Source organism: Mobula birostris, chromosome 1 (assembly GCF_030028105.1).
Source record: "Mobula birostris isolate sMobBir1 chromosome 1, sMobBir1.hap1, whole genome shotgun sequence".
Taxonomy (NCBI): domain Eukaryota; kingdom Metazoa; phylum Chordata; class Chondrichthyes; order Myliobatiformes; family Myliobatidae; genus Mobula; species Mobula birostris.
In genome coordinates this window covers 6,941,382-6,963,299 of record NC_092370.1, presented here as the reverse complement: position 1 = coordinate 6,963,299, position 21,918 = coordinate 6,941,382, and the positions used below count along the sequence as shown (strand labels likewise).

General features: G+C 44.9%; 1 protein-coding gene across 6 annotated transcripts in view; it reads right to left on the bottom strand.

Moving 5' to 3' along the window:
• reck (reversion-inducing-cysteine-rich protein with kazal motifs) overlaps positions 1 to 21,918 on the bottom strand; it is a 201,477-nt gene that overhangs the window by 160,378 nt on the left and 19,181 nt on the right. Inside the window, exon 1 of one of the 6 annotated variants that reach the window (XM_072252002.1) lies at positions 11,211 to 11,229. The exons of the other annotated variants lie outside the window; for them this stretch is intronic. The gene's annotated coding sequence lies outside the window, so the exon portion shown is untranslated. Of the gene's footprint in view, positions 1 to 11,210; positions 11,230 to 21,918 lie in introns of those variants that run through there. 6 annotated transcript variants of the gene reach the window in all.

Sequence of the window (21,918 nt, the reverse complement as noted above, 5' to 3'; positions counted from 1 at the left end):
ACTAGAAAGGAAACCAGAAAGCCTGTATTTGCTTAGCACAAAGGCTGGTAACTACAGAAACAGATCTCAGTTAATTAGTCTAAGCATAAGAAAGGATTTCACTTAGCAAGTGATGGGGAGGCAAAAATTCACTATCCAAGAGGGCATTTTACAAATACTCCAAGAAAACCGGAGGAGCCTGGTCCTATAAATCAATAACTGGGAAGGGAAATGACACTGAGTGTATATCTAACTGACACGGACGCAATGCACCAAGTAATTGCAGTATATGCTGCAAATTTCCATAAATATACAACATCTCCGTTATGTTTCCCTCAAATCCCTCACTAATCAGCACATTTCTGCAGCACACCGTTTCCTAGGTAGACAAGAGACTACAGATTAGAAAGGCGCAAATACAAATGGAAAGGGAAAAAAGAATTTAATGCACAGCAAGTTGAGTCCCTCCTTTGGTCGGGGTCGACCATGGATGTTGCATCCTAGCTAACTATATTCAGTCGATACGCAAGCCAGGACAGTACGATATGGAGAGCAAGCTGTGAGCCATGTAACAGGCTTCCCCTCTCCTCGCAGCTGATGAATACAAAGGAATGGGCAGAGATCAGCAGCATCTCAGGAGTTGCCAGTCAGCACTGAACTCAACATAGGACTTCCTTCAGGACTCCAGCTCTGGATTTTCCTTGAGGCTTATTCCAAAAGCCTTCTCCATGAGTAGATGTAGCCACAGGGCAGTGGAGGTTTAGTCATAGTCATACTTTATTGATCCCAGGGGAAATTGGTTTTCGTTACAGTTGCACCATAAATAATTAAATAGTAATAAAACCATAAATAGTTAAATAGTAATATGTAAATTATGCCAGGAAATAAGTCCAGGACCAGCCTATTGGCTCGGGGTGTCTGACTCCAAGGGAGGAGTTGTAAAGTTTGATGGCCACAGGCAGGAATGACTTTCTATGATGCTCTGCACTGCATCTCGGTGGAACGAGTCTCTGGCTGAATGTACTTCTGTGCCCAACCAGTATATTAGGTAGTGGATGGGAGACATTGTCCAAGATGGCGTACAACTTGGACAGCATCCTCTTTTCAGACACCACCGTGAGAGAGTCCAGTTCCATCCCCACAGCATCACTGGCCTTACAAATGAGTTTGTTGATTCTGTTGGTGTCTGCTACCCTCAGCCTGCTGCCCCAGCACACAACAGCAAACATGATCGCACTGGCCACCACAGACTCGTAGAACATCCTCAGCATCGTCCGGCAGATGTTAAGGAGCCTCAGTCTCCTCAGGAAATAGAGACGGCTCTGACCCTTCTTGTAGACAGCCTCAGTGTTCTTTGACCAGTCCAGTTTATTGTCAATTCGTATCCCCAGGTATTTGTAATATATTTGTAATATACCAGTATTTGTAATATATTTGAGATCAGAGTTTTCCTTCTCCTAAATAAACTGCAACCACAACTGATGACCCCCAAATGCTTGAAGCAACTGGTTTTAAAGGTGCCAGTAACCCACCTTTGCCTCTTCTCCTGTTAGTAGAAACAGTTTTGCCAGGCTTAGTAGCTAAGCTACATGTGAAGGCCAGGAGCACGACTTGGTTGTTAGAGGCTATTTGAGCCACACACCATTGTAATAAGCAATATCCCTAATACCAGGCCTCCCCCACGCACCCACCCTGTATATGACAACCTTAAGGAATTTGCACAAGTAAAACAAGAGAACACAATGCAGAAGAAAAAGCTACCAACATCTAAGAATTTTTGGCACAAGGAAGAGAGAAGTTACACAACATTGGTGGCCATTTGAAGTCGTTAAAGCTGTAGTGCAGGCACCTTTAAAATCAGTTGCTTCAAGCATTTAGGGCTCATCAATTGTGGCTGGCAACACAAAATGCTGGAGGAACTCCCGGTCCTGCTGGAGTCTCAGCCCGAAATGTCAATCCTTACTCTTTTCCATAGATGCTGCCTGGCCTGCTGAGTTTCTCCAGCATTTTGTGTGTGTTCCTTCTGATATTACCTTCAGTTTGCAGTGGCACAACGACTTGCAGTGACCATTTCAATTCTGGCCATTGCCTGTGAGGAGTTTGTACATTCTTCTCGTGATGGTGTGGATCTCCTACAGGTGCTCCAATTTCTTCCCACGGTCCCAAGACGTTCAGGTTGGGAGGTTAACTGCTCATCATAAATTGTCACGTGATTAGGCTAGGGTTAAATTGAGAGATAGCTAGGTGGCATGGCTCGAAGGGCCTATTAGAGTAGTGATAGAAAAGCACAATACTTGCTTCAAAAAGACAACAACTACACCAGTGCCTAAGAGGAATAATGTGAGCTGCCTTAATGACTATCAACCGGCAGCACTCATATCTACAGTGTTGAAATGCTTTGAGAGGTTGGTCATGACTAGACTGAACTCCTGCCTCAGCAAGGACCTGGACCTATTACAATTTGCCTATCGCCACAATAGGATAACCATAGATGCAATCTCAGTGGCTCGTTACACAGCCTTGGACCACCTGGACAATACAAACACCTATGTCAGGATGCAGTTCATCGACTATAGCTCAGCATTCAACATCATTCCACATCATTCCCACAATCCTGATTGAAAAGTTACAGAACCTGGGCCTCTGTACCTCCGTCTGCAATTGAATCCTCGACTTCCTAACCAAAAGGCCACAATCTGTGTGGATGAGTTCATCTCCTCACTGACAATCAACACTGGTGCACCTCAGGGGTGTGTGCTTAGCCCACTGCTCTACTCTCACTATACCCATGACTATGTGGCTAGGCATAGCTCAAATACCATCTATAAATTTGCTGATGATACAACCATTGCTGGTAGAATCTCAAGTGGTGACGAGAGGCTGTACAGGAGTGAGATATGCCAACTAGTGGAGTGGTGTCACAGCAACAACCTGGCACTCAATACGAGTAAGGCAAAAGAGCTGATTGTGGACTTCAAGAAGGGCAAGACGAAGGAACACATACCAATCCTCATAGAGGGACCAGAAGTGGAGATAGTAAGCAGTTTCAAGCTCCTGGGTGTCAAGATCTCTGAGGACCAAACCTGGTCGCAACATATCGACGCTGTTATAAATAAGGCAAGACAGCGATTATACTTCATTAGGAGATTGAAGAGATTTGATATGTCAACAAATACACTCAAAAACTTATGTAGACGTACTGTGGAGAGCATTCTGACAGGCTGCATCACTGTCTGGTATGGGTGGGGTGCTACTGCACAGGACCAAAAGAATCTGCAGAGGGTTGTAAATTTAATTGGCTCCATCTTGAGTACTAGCCTACAAAAGTACCCAGGACATCTTCAAGGAGAAGTGTCTCAGAAAGGCGGTGTCCATTATTAAGGACCTCCAGCACCCACGGTATACCCTTTCCTCACTGTTGAAATGAATTGACTTTATTTCTTACATCCTTCACATACATGAGGAGTAAAAATCTTTATGTTACATCTCCATCTAAATGTGCAATGTGCAATCATAGTAATTTATAATAAATAAACAGTCAATGTAATATAGAGTACACTCAAATCAGCGTGAGTTCATCAGTCTGACGGCCTGGTGGAAGAAGCTGTCCCGGAGACTGTTAGTCCTGGCTTTTATGCTGCAGTATCACTTCCCAGATTGTAGCAGCTGGAATAGATTGTGGTTGGGGTGACTCGGGTCCCCAATGATCCGATGGGTCCTTTTTACACACCTGTCCTTGTAAATGTCCTGAATCATGGGAAGTTCACAACTACAGATGTGCTGGGCTGTCTGTAGGTTACCATCAGGTAGGAGGTACAGAAGCCTGAAGGCACACACACAACAGTTTCTTCCCCTCTGCCATCTGATTCCTAAATGGACATTGAACACGTGACCACTACCTCACGTTTTTAAAAATATATTATATCCCTTTTTTGCATGATTCGATATACATATACTCTAATTGATTTACTTATACTATTTTTTTCCTCTTCTTCTATATTATGTATTGCATTGAACTGCTGCTGCTGAGTTAACAAATTTAACGACACATGCTGGTGATAATAAACCTGATTCTGAAGCAGGCTCTTTGGCCTATCTAGTCCATACCAAACCATTTAAACTGCCTACTCCCATCGGCCTGCAGCAGGACCTTACCCCTCCAAACCCGTACCGTCCATATACCTATCCAAACATCTCTTGAACAATGAAATCAAGCTTGCATGTACCACTTGAGCTGGCAGCTCATTCCACACTCTCACCACCCTCTGAGTGAAAATGGTTCTCCTCATATTCTCCTTAACCCATGACTTCTAGTAATAGTCCCACCCAATCTCAGTGAAAAAAGCCAGCTTGCATTTACCTTTTCTATACCCGTCATAATTTTGTATACTTCTATCAAATCTCCTCTCAATCTTCCACATTCCAAGGAATAAAGTCCTAATTTATTCAATCTTTCCATGTACCTCAAGTCCCCCAAACCCAGCAACATTCTTGTAAATTTTCTCTGTACACCTTCAACCTTATTTACATCTCTCCTGCAAGTAGGAGTCCAAAACCGCACACAATACTCCAAATTCGGCACCACCAATGTCTTATACAACTTCAACATAACATCCCATCTCCTGTACTCAATACTTTGATTTATGTGCCAAAAGCTTTCTTTACAAACCTATCAAACTGTGAAGCCACTTTCAAAATGTATTCCCAGATCCCTTTGTTCTACTCCTCAGTGCCCTACCATTCACTGTGCAAGTCCGACCCTGGTTGGTCCTACCGAAGTGCAACACCTTGCACTTGTCGGCATTAAATTTGATTTGCCATTTTTCAGCCAATTTTTCCAGCTGGTTAAGATCCCCCTGCAAGCCATGATAGCCAATCAATGTCAACATGGTCAAGTGGTTCAGTTGTTGTTCAGTCCAAACATCAGAATGGGGAAGAAACATGAACGAAGTGACTTTGACCATGGAATGATTGTTGGTGCCAGATGGAGTGGTTTGAGTGTCTCAGAAACTGTTGATCTCCCGGGATTTTCACCTGCAACAATCTCTAGAGTTTGTAAATAGTCAAAAAACAAAAATCACCCAGTGAGCAATAGTTCTGTGGGCAAAAATGCCTTGTTAATGTACATTCAGCCAGAGACTCATTCTACCGAGATCAGTACATTCAGCCAGAGACTCATTCCACCAAGATGCAACACAGAACGTCATAGGAAGTCATTCCTGTCTGTGGCCATCAAACCTTACAACTCCTCCCTTGGAGGGTCAGACACCCTGAGCCAATAGGCTGGTCCTGGACTTATTTCCTGGCATAATTTACATATTACTATTTAACTATTTATGGTTTTATTAATATTTATTATTTATGGTGCAACTGTAATGAAAACCAATTTCCCCTGGGATCAATAAAGTATGACTATGACTAATGAAAGAGGTCGGAGGAGGATGGCCTACTGGTTCAAAGTGACAGGAAGGCAACAATAACTCAAATAACCACGCATTATAACAGTGTGTGCAGAAGAGCATCTGTGAATGCACAGCACATTGAATCTTAAATGAAAACATAGAAAATAGGTGCAGGAGTAAGCCATTCGGCCCTTCGAGTCTGCACCACCAATCAGTATGATCATGGCTGATCATCTAACTCAGAACCCTGTACCAGCCTTCCCTCCATACCCCCCTGATCCCTTTAGCCACAAGGGCCATATCTAACTCCCTCTTATATATAGCCAATGAACTAGCCTCAATTGTTTCCTGTGGCAGAGAATTCCACAGATTCACCACTCTCTGTGTGAAGAAGTTTTTCCTCATCTCAGTCCTAAAAGGCTTCCCCTTTATCCTCAAACTGTGACCCCTCGTTCTGGACTTCCCCAACATCGGGAACAATCTTCCTGCATCTAGCCTGCCCAAGCCCTTTAGGATTTTATACATTTCAATAAGATCCCCCCCCAATCTTCTAAATTCCAACGAGTATAAGCCTAGTCGATCCAGTCTTTCATCATATGAAAGTCCTGCCATCCCAGGAATCAATCTGGTGAACCTTCTTTGTACTCCCTCTAAGGCAAGGATGTCTTTCCTCAGATTAGGGGACCAAAACTGCACACAATACTCCAGGTGTAGTCTCATCAAGGCCTTGTACAACTGCTCCTGTACTCGAATCTTCTTGCTATGAATGCCAACATACCATTCGCCTTTTTCACCGCTTGCTGTACCTGCATGCCCACTTTCAATGACTGGTATATGACACCCAGGTCTCATTGCACCTCCCCTTTTCCTAATCAGCCACCATTCAGATAATAATCTGTTTTCCTGTTTTTGCCACCAAAGTGGATAACCTCACATTTAGCCACATTAAATTGCATCTGCCATGAATTTGCCCACCCACCTGACCTATCCAAGTCACCCGGCATCCTCTTAGCATCCTCCTCACAGCTAACACTGCCGCCCAGCTTCTTGTCATCCGCAAACTTGGAGATGCTGCATTTAATTCCCTCATCTAAGTCATTAATATATATTGTAAACAACTGGGGTCCCAGCACTGAGCCTTGCAGTACCCCACTAGTCACTGCCTGCCATTCTGAAAAGGTCCTGTTTATTCCCACTCTTTGCTTCCTGTCTGCCAACCAATTCTCTATCCACATCAATACCTTACCCCCAATACCGTGTGTTTTAAGTTTGCACACTAATCTCCCGTATGGGACCTTGTCAAAAGCCTTTTGAAAATCCAAATATACCACATCCACTGGTTCTCCCCTATCCACTCTACTAGTTACATCCTCAAAAAATTCTATGAGATTCGTCAGACATGATCTTCCTTTCACAAATCCATGCTGACTTTGTCCGATGATTTCACCGCTTTCCAAATGTGCTGTTATCACATCTTTGATAACTGACTCTAGCAGTTTCCCCACCACCGATGTTAGGCTAACCGGTCTATAATTCCCCAGTTTCTCTCTCCCTCCTTTTTTAAAAAGTGAGGTTACATTAGCCACCCTCCAATCCTCAGGAACTAGTCCAGAATCTAAACAGTTTTGAAAAATTATCACTAATGCATCCACTATTTCTTGGGCTACTTCCTTAAGCACTCTGGGATGCAGACCATCTGGCCCTCGGGATTTATCTGCCTTTAATCCCTTCAATTTACCTAACACCACTTCCCTACTAACATGCATTTCCCTCAGTTCCTCCATCTCACTGGACCCTCTGTCCCCTACTATTTCTGGAAGATTATTTATGTCCTCCTTAGTGAAGACAGAACCAAAGTAATTATTCAATTGGTCTGCCATGTCCTTGCTCCCCATAATCAATTCACCTGTTTCTGTCTGTAGGGGACCTACATTTGTCTTAACCAATCTTTTTCTTTTCACATATCTATAAAAGCTTTTACAGTCAGTTTTTATGTTCCCTGCCAGTTTTCTCTCAATCTTTTTTCCCTTTCCTAATTAAGCCCTTTGTCCTCCTCTGCTGGACTCTGAATTTCTCCCAGTACTCAGGTGAGCCACTTTTTCTGGCTAATTTATATGCTTCTTCTTTGGAATTGATACTATCCCTAATTTCCCTTGTCAGCCATGGGTGCACTACCTTCCCTGATTTAATCTTTTGCCAATCTGGGATGAACAATTGTTGTAGTTCATCCATGCGATCTTTAAATGCTTGCCATTGCATATCCACCGTCAACCCTTTAAGTGTCATTTGCCAGTCTATCTTAGCTAATTCACGTCTCATACCTTCAAAGTTACCCTTCTTTAAGTTCAGAACCTTTGTTTCTGAATTAACTATGTCACTCTCCATCTTAATAAAGAATTCCACCATATTATGGTCACTCTTACCCAAGGGGCCTCTCATGACAAGATTGCTAATTAACCCTTCCTCATTGCTCAATACCCAGTCTAGAATAGCCTGCTCTCTAGTTGGTTCCTCGACATGTCGGTCCAAAAAACCATCCCGCATACATTCCAAGAAATCCTCTTCCTCAGCACCCTTACCAATTTCGTTCACCCAATCTATATGTAGATTGAAGTCACCCATTATAACTGCTGTTCCTTTATTGCACGCATTTCTAATTTCCTGTTTAATACCATCTCCAACCTCACTACCACTGTTAGGTGGCCTGTACACAACTCCCACCAGCGTCTTCTGCCCCTTAGTGTTACGCAGCTCTACCCATATCGATTCCACATCCTCCCAGCTAATGTCCTTCCTTTCTATTGCGTTAATCTCCTCTCTAACCAGCAATGCTACCCCAACTCCTTTTCTTTCCTGTCTATCCCTCCTGAATATTGAATATCCCTGAATGTTGAGCTCCCATTCTTGGTCACCCTGGAGCCATGTCTCTGTGATCCCAACTATATCATATTCATTAATAACAATCTGCACTTTTAATTCATCCACCTTGTTACCAATGCTCCTTGCATTGACACACAAAGCCTTCAGGCTCGCTTTTACAACACTCTTAGCCCTTATACAATTATGTTGAAAAGTGGCCCTTTTTGATTTTTGCCCTGGATATGCCGGCCTGCCACTTTTACTTTTCACCTTACTACTTTTTGCTTCTACCCTCACTTTACACCCCTCTGCCTCTCTGCACTTGAATCTTGAAGTGGATGGGCTACAGCAACAGACCACAAACTAATAAAGTGTCCACTGTGTATATACTTTGATAATAAATTTACTTTGAACTTTGAAGAGTCATCAACATATGACAGAATTCCATATGAAACTCAAAAGCAATTTAGTCAAACCCAAAACCAAAGACTTGAAATCAATTAAGCAAACTACCAATACATGAGTTACTGCCTAGCTATGGTACACTGGGAAACTTCATTAAAAGATATGATAAGCAAACAATGACTAGAATATGAAGTACAAAGAAATTAAATCTCCAAGGCAAAAGCTGGAAAAATGGTCCAGCTTTGGTTATCAACAGAAATAAACAACAGTATTACATCAAAGGAAAATACTTGTAATGCTGCCAAACAAAGCATTCCAAAACTTTGGAAGACCCTGGCACAGAATGTAGAATACAAGAGAAATCTGGTGACGAAAGAAAAAAACTGCAAAAGCTTCTGTGTAAATAGGATTTGCAGGGAAGTCATCTAAATGGGAATGCAAAAAGTGACTCTTTTGTGATATGTTGCGCTTCATGGTTTTGTATGCTTGAAGCATGTTGTCAACCAGCTGCAAGTAGCTGCCAGAAAACTTACATCCTTGCCACACACACAAAATGCTGGAGGAACTCAGCAGGACAGCAACATCTAGGATGACGATTCGGGCCAAAACCCTTCAGCAGGGTGACTGTTGAACTCCTCCAGCATTTTGTGTGTGTTGTGTGGCCTCATCACAACAGTTGAGGAGTCCATGGATAGACATATCAGAATGGGAATGAGAATGGGTAGCCACTGGGAGATCCCAATTCTTCTGGCGGACAGAGCATAGGCACTTGACAAGGCACCAAAATACAGAAGGCCACACCGGGAGCACCGGACACAGTACATGACCCCAACAGACTCATCCTAAGAGCAGATGCAGCACAGACAGAGGAATTGAGAGAAGGGGTTGGCGTTTTTACAAAGATGGGAAGAGGTATAGCCCAGCTAGCTGTGAGAGTCCGTGGGTTTGTAATAGGTATCAGTAGATAAACTGTCTCTAGAGAGAGAAGGAGACCAAGAGATCAAGAAAGAGGAGGGAGGTGTTTGAAATGGACCAGGTTAAACTGAGGGCAGGGTCAGGATGAGGCTTTTCATTCTCTTCAAAGAAAGGGACTTCCCTTCCTCCACCATCAACGCTGCCCTCAACCATTTCTTCCATTTCACGCACATCTGCTCTCACCCCACTCTCCCGCCACCCTCCCAGGGATAGGGTTCCTCTTGTCCTCACCTACCACCCCACCCACCTCCACATCCAGCACATGATTCTACGCAAATTCCGCCATTTCCAACGGGATACCACCACCAAGCACATCATTCCCTACACCCCTACTTCCTGCTTTCCACAGGGATCGCTCCCTAGGTGACTCCCTTGTCCATTCCTCCCTTCCCATTGATCTCCCTCCTGCCTCTACACCTCCTCCCTAACTGCCATTCAGAGCCCCATATACTGTGTCTGGTGCTCCCGGTGCAGCCTCCTGCATATCGGTGAGACCTGATGTAGATTGGGAGACCGCTTCACTTATATTCCGTCTGGGTAGCTTCCAACCTGATAGCATGAATATTGATTTCTTGAACTTCTAGTAATGCCCCCACTTCACCTTTCCCCATCCTCCTTTCCCTCTCTCACTTTATCTCCTTGCCCACCCATCACCTCCATCTGATGCTCCTACCCCTCTTTTCTTTCTTCCATGGCCTTCTGTTCTCTTCTATCAGACTCCCCCTTCTCCAGCCCTGTATCTCTTTCACCAATCACTTCCCCAGCTCTTTACTTCATCCCTCCCCCTTCTGGTTTCACCTATCACCTTGCGTTTCTCTTTCCCTCCCCCACCTTTTAAATCTACTCCTCAGCGTTTTTTCTCCAGTCCTGCCAAAATGTTGACTGTACTTTTTTTATCCCCCATAGATGCTGCCTGGCCTGCTGAGTTGCTCCAATATTTTGCGTGTGTTGCTGGATTTCCAACATCTGAAAATTTTCTCTTGTTTGTGATTGGATTTCAACATCCTTAAATGCTTTGTGTGTGATTTTCTCCAGTCCCTCTAGAAGTTCTTCAAATTGCCTGTGATTGATGACCTATTTGATTCATGGACCAACAAATACACCTTCCTTAATCTTGGCATCAGTTATTCTGGGAAACATGTTTCAAATATCAAAATTCTTCACTGAAATTTTTGTGCCTGGTGACATCCTTGCAGTCTTGAACCCAGTAATTCTGCTTTTGCCTTTGACAAACGCAAACTTATTTAAACCCAAACCCAAACTCATTTAACTCGGATTGAACTATCAGATGAGACACACTCAACATAATGGGTTCAAAGTCTGCCAGTACCATTTTTCATTCTTGGCTTGTGCATCCTGGCATCTTCATCTCCCTCCAGTAGACACCAGGTCTCTGGTGGCTTCAATACTGGAAGACTATCATCATGTGGTGCAGATCCCATGGCCGAAGGGAGATGGGGTATTCACTGGATTTCTTGTTTTTAGCAGATAAACCAAACACACTGGTCAGGCAGAAGCATCAGTCTGTCACATGATCCTTCTGCTCTCACCTTATCATCCAGACAGTGAACAGCATTGACTTCCAAGTACCTCTGAGCCAAGCTCTAAGATCGACGCACAGTCTTTAATTAGAGTACTGCACACAGTAGAAGTGTCCCATGCAAGCCTGTTGAAGAGCTTTAAAAACTCAGTCTCCATTAAAGAGGGGTACCATTTGGCAGAGCGGTCGTCGTGGGAGTGGTCTGTGTCAGAGTGGTAAGGCTTTGGCACAAGAGGGCTTCAGTGACTACAGGGGAGGCAAGAAAAGCAGGCAAGTTCATTCCTTATTTTGCTTTTCTGATTTAGCTTTTGAGAGAATAGGGGGCATGTCTACAGAGCCAGTATTCTGTTTTAGGTGTCAGGTGTGTGATTTCTGGAAGACTACCAGCCTCCCTGAAGGCCACATCTGTAGCAGGTACATCGAGATGCAACTCCTTAGAGATGGTGTTAAGGAACTGGAGGGGCAGCTTGATGACCTTCAACTTGTTAGGAGAAGTGAGGAGGTGATAGACAGCAGCTACAGAGACGTAGTCACCCCAAGGCTATAGGAGACAGATAAATGGGTGTCTGTCAGGAGAGGGAAGGGAGAATATTGCATTTCATTTGCCACTTTCTTGCCCATCCTCCTCATCTGTCTAAGTCCTTCTGCAGCCTGTTTCCTCAACACTACCTGCCCCTCCACCAATCTTTGTATCATCTGTAAACTTCACTACGAAGACATCTATTCCATTATGTCTACTCCCTTTTTTGAATAATGGAACAGTCGCAACCCTCCAATTCTCTGGACCCTCTCCCAACCCCATTGATGATGCAAAGATCACCACCAGAGGGCTCAGCAATCTCCACCCTCACCTCCCACAGTAGCCTGGGGTACATCTTGTCCAGTCCTGGTGACTTATCCAACTTGATGCTTTCCAAAAGCTCCAGCACATCCTCTTCCTTAATATCTATATAAGGGGGTTTCATCTTTGATGTTACTGCATAGGCCAATTAAAATGGCTTCTTTGTTATGTTATACTTGGGAATGCTTCTTTGTCATGTTAAATGCTGAGAAAGTTCTTGTGCTAGCAGCTTGTTTTGGGTTAGAGTGTGATAAGAATACGTTACGAACCAATTGGGATAGTTGTTATGTTTTTGGTGTATTTAAAGATATTGTATGCGTGGGGGGGGGGGAGAGAGAGAGAGAGAGAGAGAGATAGAGAGAGAGAGATAGAGAGAGAGAGATAGAGAGAGAGATAGAGAGATAGATAGAGATAGAGAGATAGATAGAGATATGCGGTGATGTTCGCGAACAGGGTCGGACCCCAAGCAAGGCGTCCGGCGAGGAGAGGAGACGGAGACAGACTCATGTGGAGCGTCTGGTCGACCACTGTTGTTGATCCCAGGCAGACGGTCAAGGTGGTCCGAGGGGTCGCAGGGTGAAGAAGGGTCCTGAGCTCCAACTGTTTGTGCACAAAGAGGTTGAACTTTGATAAGTGTGGCACCTTTTATTTTCCTTTTATATTTTATTCTCTATTAATTATATAGTTCCAGTAATATCTATAAACTGTAAATCATTTAATCCTATCTGGTGTATTGTCTGTTATTTGGGTGGGGTGGGGTACATCACACAGCATCCACACAAACTTATTACCCAGTTTGCCAGGGCCGAGGGCTGTTTCCCTAGATGACATCGAGCCGAGCGACCCTGAGGCTGGCCAGGGGGGCTACATCTACATGCTGAAGCTTTTCAGTCTGCTGCAAGTCATCCCTACAATCGCCAAGATCCTTTGCTGTAGTGAATACTGAAGCAAAGTATTCATTAAGTACCTCTGCTATCTCCTCCGGTTCCATACACACTTTTCTACTGTCACATTTGATTGGTGCTATTCTCTCACATCTTATCCTCTTGCTCTTCACATATTTGTACAATGCCTTGGGGTTTTCCTTAATCCTGTCCGCCAAGGCCTTCTCATGGCCCCTTCTGGCTCTCCTAATTTCTCTCTTAACTTCCTTCCTGCTAACCTTATAATTTTCTAGATCTTCATCATAACCTAGTTTTTTGAACCTTTCATAAGCCCCTCTTTTCTTCTTAACTAGATTTACAACAGCCTTTGTACACCACAGTTCCTGAACCCTACCATCCTTTCCGTCTCATTGGAATGTACCTATGTGGAACTCCACGCAAATATCCCCTGAACATTTGCCGCATTTCTTCCATAAACGGTATTTCCCCGAGAACATCTGTTCCCATTTTATACTTCCAAGTTCCTGCCTGAAAACCTCATATTTCCCCTTACTCCAGTTAAAACGCATTCCTAGCTTGTCTTTTCCTATCCCTCTCCAATGCTATAGTAAAGGAGATAGCATTGTGATCATTATCTCCAAAATGCTCTCCCACTACGAGATCTGACACCTGACCAGGTTCATTTCCCAATACCAGATCAAGCACAGCCTCTCCTCTTGTAGGGATATCTACATATTGTGTCAAGAAGCCTTCCTGAACACACCTAACAAACTCCACCCCATCTAAACCCCTTATTCTAGCGACATGCCAATCGATATTTGGGAAATTAAAATCTCCCACAACAATCGTGTTATTATTACATCTTTCCAGAATCTGTCTCCCTATCTGCTCCTCGCTGTCCCTGTTACTATTGGATGGTCTATAAAAAAACACCCAGTAGGGTTATTGACCCCTTCCTGTTCCTAACTTCCACCCACAGAGACTCCGTAGACAATCCCTGCATATTTTCCTCCTTTTCTGTAGCCGCGACACTATCTCTGATCAACAGTGCCTCTTTTGCCTCCCTCCCTGTCCTTTCTGAGACATCTAAAGCCTGGCACTCGAAGTAACCATTCCTGCCCCTGAGCAATCCAAGTATCTGTAATGGCCAGAACATCATAGTTCCAAGCACTGATCCACACTCTACGCTCATCCGCTTTGTTCATAATGCTCTTTGCATTAGACAGACCTCAAACCATTAGTCTGAGCCCATCCCTTCTCTACCACCTGCCTATCCTCCCTCTCGCACTGTCTACAAGCTTTCTCTATTTGTGAGCCAACCGCCTCTTCCTCCATCTCTTCAGTTTGGTTCCCACCCTCCAGCAATCCTAGTTTAGACTCTCCCCAATAGCCCTAGCAAATCTCCCCGCCAGGATATTGGTCACTCTGGGATTCAAGTGCAACTTGTCCTTTTTGTACAGGTCACTCCTGCCCCAAAAGAAGTCCCAATGATTCAGAAATCTGAATCCCTGCCCCCTGCTCCAACTTCTCAGCCACGTATTATCACTCCATTCCTATACTCACTGCCTTGTGGCACAGGCAGTAATCCTGCGATTACTACTTTTGTGGTCCTGCTTCTCAACTTCCTTCCTCACTCCCTGTAGTCTGCTTTCAGGACCTCCTCCTTTTTCCTGCCTATGTCATTGGTACCAATATGTACCATGACCTCTGGCTGTTCACCTTCCCACTTCAGGATAATGTGGACACGATCCAAAACATCCCGGACCCCGGCACCTGGGAGGCAAACTACCATCCATGCTTCTTTCCTGCATCCACAGAATCACCTGTCTGACCCCCTAACTATAGAGTCCCCAATCACTGCTGCCATCCTCTTCCTTTCCCTACCCTTCTGACACTGTGCTAGAGGTGTGGCCACTGTTGCTTCCCCCAGGCAGGCCGTTCCCCCCCCCCAACAGTACACAAACAGGAGTATTTATTGTCAAGGGGTACAGCCATGGGGTGCTCTCTAGTATCTGACTCTTACCCTTCCCTCTCCTGACTGTTACCCATTTATCTGTCTCCCCAGGCCCCGGTGTAACTACCTGCCTATAGCTCCTCTCTATCACCTCCTCCCCTAACCAGACGAAGGTCATCGAGCTGCATCTCCAGTTCCCTAACCCGGTCCCTAAGGAGCTGCAGCTCGACGCACCTGGTACAGATGTGGCCATCCGAGAGGCTGGGAGACTCCCAGACTTCCCACATCTGACACTGAGCACAAAACACTAGCCTCACACACATTCTTCCAGTCTGTATTCTACACAGGCAATCTACCTTTGTCTCGACCCGTTATTGCCAAAGCCCTGTTGAGACAAAGCCTTCCTACTCTCCCTTCCTCTACTCTGGCGCCCGCTCTATAATGCCACCTCTTTTTAAACTCTTCTCGCTGTTCTCACTGGCTGATGTCCACGCACTTGCGCAGTCATGCCCCGATCAAACCACTGAAGAAGTAACTGTCCAGTGTAATTAAAAGTTACTTTCATCACTTGCATACCTAGAAGGGAGAAATTACTTACAGTATATATAACTGCCAACAAAATTTCACAACTATTTGATGTGTGTTCACAAAAGACAAAAGTACTGGAGGATAGCCACATCCCTGATTAACCCTCGTCTCAGTTGCTGAGGTAGGATTTGAAATTGTCACCAGTGCTATGCCCCAAATACTAAACAGTTACTTAACCACTATGCTACCCTGTCATGTTGATCCACAGTGTGATCAGGGTATTTACACACTAATCACTGCCAGCCAACATTCACATCCAACAATGAATAAGTAATTGGCAATACGAGTAGAGATGCCTTGACCCATTTACAAATGGGTTCTGGTGAAACTTATTTGAAATATTGCATACAAAACTGTCAGATATTCGGGAGTGCATATCTTGCCAATCTCTCATGGTCCAAGAACATATCACACACAATCAGGAAAACTCAGCACCTCTACTTTCTGAGGAAGATAAAGAGAGCTGGACTATGAATCTCTATACTCACGCCCTTCTACAGATATGCATTACAGAACACCCTAACAGGCTGCATCATTGCATGGTATGGAACTGCACGCTGGTAGACAGAAAGGCTCTACCTGCCCAACACATCATTGGCATCAGCTCACTTGCCATCAAGGACATACAGAGCCTATAAAAAAGTATTCACCCCATCACAAGTTTATTGTTTTACAGCATTGGATTTAATTTGGTTTTTCTAACGCTGATCAACAGAAAAAGACTCTTTTCTGTCAAAGTGAAAACAAATTTCTGCAAATTGATCTAAATTTATTACAATTATTAAACAAAATAATCAATTGCATAATTACTCACCCACATCAAGTCAGTATTTAGTAGCTGCAACTTTGGCAGGAATTACAGCTTTGAGCCTGTGTGGATAGGTCTCTGGCAGCTTCACACATCTAAACACTGCAATTTTGCCCCGTTCTTCTTCAGAAAGCTGCTCAAGTTCTGTCATATTGCATGGGGATCGTGAATGAACAGCCTTTTTCAAGTCCAGACACAAATTCTCATTTGGATTGAGGTCTGGACTCTGTCTTGGCCATCCAGGCTTTATGCTTGGGGTCATTATCTTGCTGGAAAACAAATCTTCTCCCAAGTCACAATTCTCGTGCAGACTGCATCAGGTTTCCCTTCAGGATTTCCCTGTATTTTGCAGTATTCATTTTACCCTCTACCTTCACAAGCCTTCCATGGCCTGCTGCAGTGAATCATCCCCACAGCATGATGCAGCCATTACCAAGCTTCACGGTACAGATGGTTTGTTTTTGATAATGTGCACTGTTTAGTCTATTAGTCAAAAAGCTAGATTTTGGTTTCATCAGATCATAGAACATCCTTCCAGCTGATTTCAGAGGTCTCCCACATGCCTTCTGGCAAACCCTAGCCAAGATTTCATGTGAGTTTCTTTCAACAGTGGCTTTCTCTTTGCCACTCTCCCATAAAGTTGAGACTGGTGAAGCACCCAGTCAACAGTTGTTGTATGTGCAGTCTCTCCCATCTCAGCCACTGAAACTAGTGACTCCACCAGTTGTTATAGGTCTCACTAGTCCCTTTCTTGCACAGTCACGCGGTTTTTGACTACGGCCTGCTCTAGGCAGATTTACAGCTGTGCCATATTTTTTCTATTTCTTGATGATTGCTTAGCTAAACTCCAGGGGATATTCAGTGACCTGGAAATTTTCTTGTATACATCTTCTGACTTGTGCTTTCCAATAACCTTTTCGTGGAGCTGCTTGGAGTGTTCTTTTGTCTTCATGGTGCAGTTTTTGCCAGGATACTGACTCACCATCGGCTGGACCTTCCAGAAACAGGGGTATTTTTACTACAATCAATTGGAACTCCTTGACTGCTCACAGGTGATCTCCATTTAACTAATTTATGACTTCTAAAATCAATTGGCTGCACCAGTGATGATTTTGTGTGTCGTATTAAAGGGGATGAATACTTATGCAATCAATTATTTTGAGTTTTATATTTGTGATTAGATCACTTTGTAGAGATCTGTTTTCACTTTGACACGAGTCTTTTTCTGTTTGTCAGTGTCAGAAAAGGCCAAATTAAATCCCTCAATGCTGTAGAACAGTAAAACATGAAAACTTCCAAAGAGGGGATGAATACTTTTTATAGGCACTGTATGTGCAGAAAGCTGCCAGAAAAGGTCCAGTCATGTCATAAAGGATCTCACCATTCCTGCTGTTTGTACCATTCCCAACAGGAGGCGGCTGCGTGGCATCCACGACCGAAACACCAGATTCAAAAAGTCAACACACATCAGAGTTGCTGGCGAACGCAGCAGGCCAGGCAGCATCTATAGGAAGAGGTACAGTCGAAGTTTCAGGCCGAGACCCTTCGTCAGGACTAAATGAAGGAAGAGCTAGTAAGAGATTTGAAAGGGGGAGGGGGAGGGGGAGGGGGAGATCCAAAATGATAGGAGAAGACAGGAGGGGGAGGGATGGAGCTAAGAGCTGGACAGGTGATTGGCAAAAGGGATATGAGAGGATCATGGGACAGGAGACCCAGGGAGAAGGAAAAGTCCTTACTCTTAATAATTTCTCCTTTGGCTCCTCCCACTTCCTCCAAACTAAAGTTGTAGCTATAGGCACCCACATGGGTCCGAGCTCTGCCCGACCTTTTGCTGGCTTTGTGGAACAATCTATGTTCCGAACCTATTCTGGTATCTGTCCCCCACTTTTCCTTCGTTACATCGACGACTGCATTGGCACTGCTTCCTGCAAGCATGCTGAGCTCGTTGACTTTATTAACTTTGCCTCCAACTTTCACCCTGCCTTCAAGTTTACCTGGTCCATTTCTGACAACTCCCTTCCCTTTCTAGATCTTTCTGTCTCTATCTCTGGAAACAGCTTATCTACTAATGTCTACTATAAGTCTACTGACTCTCACAGCTATCTGGACTATCCCTCTTCTCACCCTGTCTCTTGCAAAAATGCCATCCCCTTCTCACAATTCCTCTGTCTCCGCCACATCTGCTCTCAGGATGAGGCTTTTCATTCCAGGATGACGGAGATGTCCTCCTTTTTTAAAGAAAGGGGCTTCCTTTCCTCCACCATCAACTCTGCTCTCAAACGCATCTCCCCCATTTCATGCACATCTGCACTCACTCCATCCTCCCACCACCCCACTAGGAATAGGGTTCCCCGGTCCTCACCTACCACCCCACCAGCCTCTGGGTCCAACATATAATTCTCCGTAACTTCCGCCACCTCCAACAGGATCCCACCACTAAGCACATCTTTCCCTCTCTCCCCCCCCCCGCTTTCCGCAGGGATCGCTCCCTACGCGACTCCCTTGTCCATTCGTTTTCCCCCCCCCCCATCCCTCCCCACTGATCTCCTTCCTGGCACTTATCCTTGTAAGCCGAACAAGTGCTACACATGCCCTTACACTTCCTCCCTTACCACCATTCAGGGCCCCAGACAGTCCTTCCAGGTGAGGTGACACTTCACCTGTGAGCCGGCTGGGGTGATATACTGCGTCCGGTGCTCCCAATGTGGCCTTTTATATATTGGCAAGACCCGATGCAGACTGGGAGACGGCTTTGCTGAACACCTACGCTCTGTCCGCCAGAGAAAGCAGGATCTCCCAGTGGCCACACATTTTAATTCCACATCCCATTCCCATTCTGACATGTCTATCCACGGCCTCCTCTACTGTCAAGATGAAGCCACACTCAGGTTGGAGGAACAACACCTTATATTCCATCTGGTTAGCCTCCAACCTGATGGCATGAACATTGATTTCTCTAACTTCCGCTAATGCCCCACCTCCCCCTCGTACTCCATCCCTTATTTATTTTTATACACACATTCTTTATCTCTCTCTCCTTTTTCTCCCTCTGTCCCTCTCACTATACCCCTTGCCCATCCTCTGGGTTCCCCCCCACCTTTTCCTTCTCCCTGGGCCTCCTGTCCCATGATCCTCTCATATCCCTTTTGCCAATCACCTGTCCAGCTCTTGGCTCCATCCCTCCCCCTCCTGTCTTCTCCTATCATTTTGGATCTCCCCCTCCCCCTCCCAAATCTCTTACTAGTTCTTCCTTCAGTTAGTCCTGACGAAGGGTCTCAGCCCGAAACATCAACTGTACCTCTTCCTAGAGATGCTGCCTGGCCTGCTGTGTTCACCAGCAACTTTGATGTGTGTTGCTTGAATTTCCAGCATCTGCAGAATTCCTCGTGTTTGCGAGATTCAAAAAGAGTTACTTCCCCAAGTAGTAAGACTGATCAACACCCCCACCCACAAACCCACTACTGCACACACCCCCAGCACCACTATTTTATCATTTCCTGTCAGAACATTCCTGTGCCTAGCATATCAATGTATATAAGCTTACTTATGTATTAATATTTATTGTGTTTTTTTGAGCTGCATTTATTTTGTTCTCCGTTACACTTGTACTGAATTTATTTATTTATTGAGATACAGCACAGAACAAGTCCTTCTGGGCATTTGAGCCAAGCCTCCCAGCAACCCCCCATTTAATCCTAGCCTAATCATGGGATAGTTGACAAGGACCAATTAAGCTACCAACTAGTAGGTCTTTGGATTGTGGGAGGAAACCAGAGCACCTGTAGGAAACCCAAGTGGTCACGAGGAGAACATACAAACAGGCAGCAGGGGGAATCGAATCTGTGTCACCGGCACTGTAAGGCATTGTGCTAACCAGTACGCTACCACACCACCCCAACTGGCATTAAACAATCTGGAATCTCAAATCATGGTTTGCTTACAAACATTAAGCAGACTACCAGCTTTTTCCTGATCAGAAGAATGAAAGGCAATCCGTTTAAAACATACAAAATTCATTTAGGTTTGACAGGATAGATGCAATGATTTTTTTTTCCCTCTGCTGGAAGAAAAACAAATTAAGTGTGAGCTATTCAGGGCTGAGATTATATATTTTTTAATTACTTATTTTGAGGTATGGTATGGAACCCGCACAAAGAGCCGCGCCATCCAGCAACCCACCATTTAACCCTAGCCTAACCACAGGACAATATACAATAACCCATCAACCTACTAATCACACACATAAAATTTGCTGGTGAACGCAGCAGGCCAGGCAGCGTCTATAGGAAGAGGTACAGTCGACATTTCGGGCCGAGACCTTTCATCAGGACTAACTGAAAGAAGAACTAGTAAGAGATTTGAAAGTGGGATGGGGAGGGGGAGATCCAAAATGATAGGAGAAGACAGGAGGGGGAGGGATGGAGCCAAGAGCTGGACAGGTGATTGGCAAAAGGGATATGAGAGGATCATGGGACAGGAGGCCCAGGGAGAAAGAAAAGGGGAAGGGTGAAGCCCAGAGGATGGGCAAGGAGTATAGTCAGAGGGACAGAGGGAGAAAAAGGAGAGAGAGAGAAAAAGAATACATATATATACATACATATATACATACATATATACATACATATATACATATATATATATATATAAAAATAACGGATGGGGTACAAGGGGGAGGTGGGGCATTAGCGGAAGTTAGAGAAGTCGATGTTCATGCCATCAGGTTGGAGGCTACCCAGACGGAATATAAGGTGTTGTTCCTCCAGCCTGAGTGTGGCTTCATCTTTACAGTAGAGGAGGCCGTGGATAGATATATCAGAATGGGAATGGGACGTGGAATTAAAATGTGTGGCCACTGGGAGGTCCGGCTTTCTCAGGCAGACAGAGCGTAGGTGTTCAGCAAAATGGTCTCCCAGTCTGCGCCAGGTCTCGCCAATGTATAGAAGGCCACATCAGGAGCACCGGACGCAGTATATCACCCCAGCCGACGCACAGGTGAAGTGTCGCCTCACCTGGAAGGACCGTCTGGGGCCCTGAATGGTAGTGAGGGAGAAGTGTAAGGGCATGTATAGCACTTGTTCCACTTACAAGGATAAGTGCCGGGAGGGAGATCGGTGGGGACGAATGGACAAGGGAGTCGCGTAGGGAGCGATCCCTGCGGAAAGCAGAGGTGAGGAGGGAAAGATGTGCTTAGTGGTGGGATCCTATTGGAGGTGGCGGAAGTTACGTTGAATTACATGTTGGACCCGGAGGCTGGTGGAGTGGTAGGTGAGGACCAGGGGAACCCTATTCCTAGTCGGGTGGCGGGAGGATGGGGTGAGAGCAGATGTGCGTGAAATGGGAGAAATGCGTTTGAGAGCACAGTTGATGGTGGAGGAAGGGAAGCCCCTCATCCTAGAGATGCTGCCCGGTCTGCTGCGTTCACCAGCAACTTTTATGTGTGTTGCTTGAAATTCCAGCATCTGCAGATTTCCTCATGTTAACCTACTAACCAGTGCATTTTTGGACTATGAAAGAAAACCCACGCAGCCATGGGGAGAAAGTACAAACTCCCCGAGTCAGCGCTGGAACTTAATTCCGAACTCCAACATCCTGAGTTGTAATAGCATTATTTATTATCCGTAGGAGTTGGAATAGTTTTTCACCAAGGCTGTTGAGTCTTTGGAATTCTCCACTCAAAAGAGTG